We start from the raw sequence: 8,628 nt of genomic DNA, 5'->3' as shown, positions 1-8,628 counted from the left end.
GTCATTCTCCATGATCAGTCTGTCTTCTGACTGCACACAGTCCTTAATGGTGGCAGTAAGTTCTGCAATTCCTCCAAATATGTGGGACTGGTTTTGATTTACTGTTTTCCCTGGCAAAGGAATGTTTACAGGTTTTCATTTAGCCAATCCAACAATAATAGCCTTCACTCCACAGGTCAGGGATCCAATGTGAAAATTCTGCTAACTTCTATGTATATCTATCCCAATTATCCATTCTGGAACTCAGGAAATATCCACAGGATGAGTTTAGGGACATACTGAACCTACTGTGAGTCAGACTTCAGCCAAAACTCCAGGATTCACCTGACCTCAAAGGCCCTACTTTAAGTGAGGGCCACAATGTTTCTTGAGAATCTCCCAGAATCAGTGTCAAGTCAGAACTAGTATTCAATTTGACCCCAGGAAAGTCTGATTATTTCCTTTACCCAGTTATCCTTGTAAAGGACCATAGTTCCCTCTGGGGAAGAACAGAGAAAGGCTAACGGGAAAACTTTTCGGTGTCTTATCAGGGTCCTTCCTCAGAGAACCATTAGCACCCCTTTATTCAAGAGGTTCTGGACCTGCAAACTGGCTCAACTAGGTAAAATGATTCATGGTCTGAGATTGCCTTTTGCCATGATCCAATATACTCTTTCATTCATTTGTTTACGAATTTTTTTACTTGTACAGACCAAACGGAAATGTAGTAGGCTTCATGTCTACTTTATGCCTGGGAACACCATGATTACCTGGCCAGAACCAAAGATCCACACGAGTTGTCCCATTATAAAGTTTACTTAGCCTCAGCTTACCACCACGAGTTAGGTCATTTTAAGCATTGCTTTGTCTATGTTGCCCATTATCATAATTATGATCACTTTGCCTCCATGGATTCAGTGCCACCACCTGCCCCCTGCTACCTTGGGACAATTAAATGCATCACATTTAATGTGTCTGGTTGAGCAGCAGCAGCTCTAACCCTAAGGTCTGGCTGCAGGAAAGGGGCGGCAACGAAGCACTTCAGCTATGCTGCTGCCCCTCACACCGTTTTGTTTCTTATAGGATTAGTGAAGGTCACGTCTTCTGACCCTTCCCATTGTAAAGGATTAGGTTTTACACGGCATATCCACTCTAGCATTGTAATGTCCCTGAGCCTTAAAATTCCTCCATCGACTCTAAGTCAAGGGATATTAGGCGTCTCCAACTCCTTTTCCATAGCCAACCATTCAAACAAACTTTTGACACCTTTTTTTAACTGAGAGAGAACATCCTCATCCTAATTATAGGATTCCATTCTTCACCAGTTAATACCCTTGTTTTAACCACTGACACCCTCTGAGACTGAGACTTGTATTTTCATCGTAATCCAGTCAACCTTATAATGAGGGCTTTGGTTTGACTTTCTGCAACTCCCTGGCTGCTGCAGAGAAGACTCTTCCAGAGCTCACTTAGAAACCTTTAGCTTCTTTATGCACATCTGGAGCCAGTCGGTTTTATCACTAAGTTCTTTGTTGTTCTTCCCTATATTCTGAGATGCTTGGAATTGATTAATTTTATCACAGAGTTCATCCCTATCCTTTATCAACTAATCCAGAGCTGCTAGGAGCTACCAAGCAGCAGCACCATTTTCCTTATTTTCCACCAAACTGTCAAAAATTCCTTATACAGGGTCACCAAATCCACTGCCACTTACAATTGGTGAATCAGGACAGCTGAATGCATCATCTTCTTAAATTGGTGATGTAGATCACACCATGGGCTCACAGTACTCTCCAGGCCCCCAAGAGAAGGAGTGACTGGAGAGGCTTCAGGGTAGGTGTAGGCTTATTGGAAAATCAAATCCAGATACTTAAATGATTCATCCTTATACTTACGGTGTTCGAGAACCACTTCTGACACCAAAATCTGTTTCTGCCAGAATCTCATAGAAGTAGGCTCTAAAGAGAGTGAAGAAATGTACTTGCTAGAGAGATAAAGGTAAGCAGATAAAAAGCAAAAGCTTCTTTCTTCCGCGTACTTATATAGCAGTGGTTCTCAACCTGTGGGTCGTGGCCCTTTTAGGAGTCAAAGGACCCTTTGTGCAGGGGTCACCCAAGACCACTGGGAAATACAAATATTTACATTACACGTCATAACAGTCTCAAAATTACAGTTATGAAGCAATGAAAAGTTTATGGTTGGGGATAACTACAACTTGAGGAATTGTATCCAAAGGGCCAAGCATTAGCTACATTGGAAACCCCTTTTATATGTGCTTCCAACAGAAGGTGTGCCCCAGATCAAAGGCGTGTCTTCCTGCCTCAAGATCCAGAGCGAAGGTGTGTATCTTCCGTCCTCATAGGTCTGGACTAGAAGTGAATTCACCCACATTAAACCAAGCCAAAAAAAAAAATCTCTTACAGATGTACCCTCCATTTGTGGATTGTAGTTCATTCCAGGTGTAGTCAAGTTGACGTCCAAAGATAGCTATCACAACAACTTTGTGGAATTGGATCTTTCTTTCTACCTATGTGTGACGCCAGAGATACAAATCAAGTTATCAGGCTTATACAGTAATTTTCTCACATGCTGAGCCACCAGCCCAGGAACACTCTTCTGAAGGCAGAAAGCACATCCTCTTTCAAGAATTCTTGTGGGTTTTTGAAACAAGCTAGCAAAGTCCTCTACCATAGAGATTTTGATTTTAAGGATTGTGAGAACCAGCCCATCTATAAGTTTTGACCTAGAGATATCTAAAGTTCTGATTCATTTGTTCCTGTTTTGTCAACCTTAGCTACTAATCTTGATGGCAAGTAGAAAAATCTGTGGTGACAACATTACTTTGGGTAGAAAAATATGGACTCTGTTCTCAACTACGGGCCTATGAGAAGCTACCTAAGTAGAGAGTAAAGTCTGTGGAGATGTGAGCTATTAAAACAGGTTCTAGGGACCTTATACCTTAACTTGTTCTACAAGAGATTTCATTCCTATCTAGGGAGGGGTTTGGCTTAGTGAGTACGTGGGTGCTTGTAGGACAAACAGAAGAACCTGAGTTTACTCCCCAGCACCCACGTAAAAAGCTGACTGTGATGGTTCAAGACCAGCCAGGTTTACATAACGGTGCTCCAGACCACCCAGAGCTGCATAGTGAGTCCCCTTCTCAAAACACAAAATAAAGAAGGAAGGAAGGAAGTCATATAACAGAGTAGAATCAACAGAAAGATATAAGTGAACATGGGAAAGACTGCCAGTACCTATGGTAACTTCCCAGATGCTTGTGGTTGGAAACCACTGGGGTCAATCTATCTGGGTCTACAGACCTGGATAAACAAGTAAATAAGCAAGAATAGAAAGGCTGTATTCAAAACAAAACAAAACAAAACAATGGCTCAAACTTTCCTGCCAGAGAAATAAGCCTGTTCACAAAAGGAATAAGTCAGGACAGAGGCAGATAGAGGGGCTCCTGCCTGTCACAAGGCCCAGGGAAGAGGATCACAAGTTCAAGGCCAATCTGGGCTACACCTAGAGATCTTAGGTCAAAGACAAGAGGGGACGAAGGGTGGAAGGATGAGAGGAGGAGGCAAACACTCTGCCAGTCCAGCCTACAGTGGAAGTGAAAGTCACACCAGAAAAGCAAGGAAGGCCATTGCTTTTTGTAGCTTATCCTCCTCCTTCATACAGTAATGCTACAGAACAAGTGCCAGGGAGAAAAGAGAGGAAGAAGGGCAGCCAGACCCGAGTTACTCCTTTCAAGACTTCTGGAGAGTAACTCAGCTCCAGAGAGAAGGAACTTCAACTGAACTTTAAGTAACAGGATGTGATTCAGTTGGTTGAGGCCTTGCCTAACACAAAAATCCCTTATGTTCCATGCCACCACTATCACATAAACTGGGCAGAGTAGCCCCAGACTTGTAATCCCAGCACAGAGGAAGTGAAGGCAGAGAAGTATTAGAAGTTTGAAGTCATTTTTAGATACTTGCCGAGTTTGAGGCCAACCTGGGTTCCATGAGACCCTGCTTCAAAACAACAGTGTTTTCTCACAGCTCTGGAATCTAGAGGTCTAAGGTGAGGGTGTTGGTTCTGATGAAACTTCTCTGCCTTGTGTGCGATGCCTTTCTTAGCTGGGAGGTCTTCCAGCCTTTCCTTGTGTGTCTGGAGGTGAAGAGGATGAGAGAGAAGAGAGGGGACAGGAATGAGGTGTGAAAAGGGCTAATAATCAAAGGTAGGGCTGGAGAGATGGCTCAGTGGTTAAGAGCACTGACTGCTCTTCCAGAGGTCCTAAGTTCAATTCCCAGCAACCACAAGGTGGCGGTGTAATGGAATCCAATGCCATCTTCTGGTGTGTATTAAGGCACCCCAAAACACAGTGAGGATGATGACATGTAAAGTTTCTAATGAGCTTCCTACAGACCTCCCAGTAGTCCACTTACAAGCTGATTTAATACATCATTAGGACATATATAATCTTAAGTGGTTCAAGGGCAGAAGAGATAGCTCATGGATAAAAGCACGGTAATAGTTATTCCTGGTTGTCAACTTGACTCTGTCTGGAATGAACTACAATACAGAATTAGAGGGCTCACCCGTGATCCAGATCTTGAGGCTGGAAGACAGAAGTTTCTGACCTGGATGAAAGCCAGGCAAGGTGGTGCACGCCTTTAATCCCAGAAGACTGAGGCAAGGAGATCTCTGGGTTCAAGGTCAGCCTGGGACAAAGCAAATCCCAGATCCAGCCTGGTGGTACATACCTTTAATCTGGGTCACACCTTCTGCTGGAGGCCAACATAAGGACATTGGAAAAAAGAAGATTCACTCTTCTTCAACTGCTTACCTTAACTTGCCAGCACATCGGTTGAAATGTTCTACAGAAGACCAGCTTATACAACTAGCTTTGTGGGACTGAGCAATTACTATATTCTTGGACTTCCCACCCACAGCTAAGTCTCACAATAAATGCCCATAATATATAGAGATATTCCATAAGTTCTGCAACTCTAGAGAACCCTGACTAGTACAGGCACCTAATTCTAAGCTTGATTTCCTGAGTTTAGAGAACCAACTCCCACAAGTTGTCCTCTGACCTCTAAACACATATTATATGTGTGTGCATGTACATACATACACATACAACTATATTTTAAATTTACATAATTACATAACATATAAGCTACTCAAGTTCAAAACATGAGCCAATTTTTATGTTACTTTTTATTCTTTATGAATTGTACATCATGCATCCCAATCCCACTCATCCCCTTATCCCCTCTCTGTCCTTGGAAACTCCCGCTGAAAAAATATCATCTGTGGAAGCTGTAATATGTCACAGTGTGTCCCATAGTATAGCTTTTTGTCTGCACTTCTTTGCCTACTAATGTTCATTGCAATGAGTCATTGGTCTGGGTTGAGGCTTCTGGGTCCTGTTACATTATCAATACTGGAGCCTCACTAGCACTTCTCTCAGATAGTCTGATGTTACCCTGTATTATGGGGAAGCTGCATCTCTGGATCTGTAGGACTGGACCCTTCAAGTCCTCTAGCAGTCCATCGGTGGCGTCGTTGTTGGGGTGGGCCAACCCTGGATTTGGATCTGGACCTGGGTGGTACTTGACCTGGTTAGCCCACCATCTCTCCTGCACCCTCACCTCCGGGGCCAGCTCTCCGGCACTGCCCTGGTTAGCTCATCCAGTGCCACAGTCTGCAGGGGCAGAGTCAGATCTCCCCCTAGCATGCCCTTGGGGCTGGCTCACCCATGCCCATATCAACAAGGCCCGCTTTATCATGCTGCCCAGGAGAGGTGCAGTGCCTACTTAGCATTCCTTTTAGGCTCTGCCCCACAGTTACCTGTCAGCCCCAAGTATGCCCTGCTTACTATTGAAGGGGCTGTTTGCCCCTCCCTTTCTTACTTGCTTATCCTCTTACTCTCTGACTCTCCTTCTCTTCTGGCCCTTTTCCCTCTCCCATCATCTCCCTCCCTCCTCTCTCTCCCTGAGTTCCAGGATGGCTTCCCCTTCCTCCTCGTCCTCGTCCTCGTCCTCGTCCTCGTCCTCGTCCTCGTCCTCCTCCTCCTCCTCCTTCTTCTTCTTCTTCTTCTTCTCTCTCTCTCTCTCTCTCTCTCTCTCTCTCTCTCTCTCTCTCTCCTCCTTCCTCCTTAACCCCCTTCTCATGCCCTAAATAACTCTATTCCATACTATATCCATCATATGGCTGGTACCTTACAGAGGGACCCCTTCTACCTCACCATGCAGTGCTTCTACCAGACATACTCTGGTTCTTTCTTCCTTTTTTTTTTTATAAAACACAACATCTACTATGAGACAATTTTTAATGATAGGTCAAAACCTACAACTCAGATACAAATGCAATAACTAATTATGAATGTCCTCAAATGTCTAGCTAATTGTGAATGTCCTCAAATGTCTAATAAATACTTGATATAAAGTGTGTTTAGAATGCACAGCCCAGAGGTGAACAATTAATTTTTTGCTTTGTTTCTGTTAATCAAGACAGGGTTTTTCTGTGTAGCCCTGACTTGTCCTAGGCCTAGCTCTGTAGGCCAGGCTGGCCTTGAGTTCACAGAGATCTTCATCCTGAGTGCTGGGATTAAAGGCACGTGCCACCATGACCATGCGCCAATTAATTTTAAAGTAACAAGATATCCCTGTGAAGGATGAGCTCAGAGATAAACATCAAGAATTCAAAGACACAAAACTATTCTACATTTGGATTTGTAGCTGAATCCTGAATGTTTCTGTTCAGATTTGTCATGGACAGTGACTAAAATAAAATTTGTGAGATGCTGAGGAGACAGTCCATTTGGTAAAATACCTGCTGTGCAAGCATGGGGACCGGAGTCTAAATCTGTCAACCAAGTAAAAGACTGACTAGGCGTAATCTGTAATTGTGAAACTCGTGGACAGAGACAGAAAGATTCCTGGAAATTGCTGGCAGAGAGTCCAGGAGAATCAGTGAGTTCTCTCACTCAGTGAAAGAATTTGTTTCAAAAAATAAAACAGACTTGCTATTGACACAAGGCATTGACCTGTGCCCTGCACAGGCACTTGCACACATATACACATGTGTGTGCATACATGTATGCAATCAAATGGCTGTTGGCACAGTTTAGTAGGGTCACGAAAGCTATAGGGCTAGAACAGACTAAATTTGATATATTTTCTTTGTGTGTGTGTCCGTATACCTTCCAGCAGAAGATGTGGTCCAGATTAGATGTGTACCTTCCAGCCTCAAGATCCAGACCAAAGGCCTGGATTGTAGTTCATTCCAGATGTAATCCAGTGGACAACAACAGTCATCACAGATATCAGGCACTATCCATCTTGAGACAAGGTTTCTCCTGGACCTGGTCTTCCAAGGATGCTGGCCGCTGAGGCACCACTACAACTGGTTTTCTTTCTATGAGAGGCAGATGGCACTCAGGTCTTTGCGCTTGTAAAGCAATCACTTTACAGACTGAGCCGTCTCCTCAGCCCCAGTTTAACACTTCTATACACTAAGGAGTAGTGTATAGCTCCATAGGTATGGTGACCACCTACATGAAAGAGGCCCTGGCTTCAATAGCCAGCACTGCAATGCTGAATTAAAGATTCCATCTGCAGGACACACACACACACACACACACACACACACACACACACACACACGTACATCCATGCACAATGGCTGAATGAAGACTTCACCCAAAACGTGCAAATGAACTTCCCTGTCAGTCTGTTTTCTATAACTGTGTTTCTGTCATCATGGAAGTCAGTGGTAAACAGTGGAACTCAGTGTTTTACCTGTGGCATTCATACATCTACCGCACACTAGCACAAAAGAAAAAGGAAAAAATGGAGAGAGAGAGAGAGAGAGAGAGAGAGAGAGAGAGAGAGAGAGAGAGAGAGAGAGAGAGAGAGATTAAGAAATGACATGTTCCACTATGTTCATAGCAGCCTTATTTATAAAAGCCAGAAGCTGGAAAGAACCCAGATGTCCCTCAATGGAGGAATGGATACAGAAAATGTGGTATATTTACACAATGGAATACTACTCAGCAATTAAAAACAATGAATTCATGAATGTCTAGGGAAACGGTTGGAACTAGAAAATATCCTAAGTGAGGTAACCTAGTCACAAAAGAATACACATGGAATGCAGTCACTGATAAGTGGATATTAACTAGCCCAGAAGCTATGAATACCCAAGACACAAGTAGCATATCAAATGACTCCCATGAAGAAGTAAGGAGAGGGCCTTGATCCTGGAAAAGCCTGATCCAGCATTGTAGGGGAGTACCAGGACAGAGAAAAAGGAGGGAGGTGATTGGAGAATGGGTGTAGAGAAGGCTTATGGGACATATGGGGAGGGGGGAACTGGGAAAGGGGAAAGCGTTTGGAATGTAAGCAAAGAATTTAGAAAATAAATAAATAAACAAACAAAAACAAGAAATGACACCCTGAAAAATTTGAGGGAAAACTATACTGTGAGGAAAGACATTTGTGTGATACAGGGCCCAAGATGAAGTGGGTTTGTTGTTGGGTTTTTGTTTCTTTAGTCTTTTTGTTTCGTTTGGGAAGAGCCGGGGTGGGGTGGGGTGCTGCCCCGTGAGCCAGGCTGGTCTCAACTCACAGAGATCCACTTGCTCGCGCTGAGATT

This window comes from Apodemus sylvaticus, chromosome 12 (assembly GCF_947179515.1).
Source record: "Apodemus sylvaticus chromosome 12, mApoSyl1.1, whole genome shotgun sequence".
Taxonomy (NCBI): domain Eukaryota; kingdom Metazoa; phylum Chordata; class Mammalia; order Rodentia; family Muridae; genus Apodemus; species Apodemus sylvaticus.
This window is presented reverse-complemented; position numbering follows the sequence as displayed.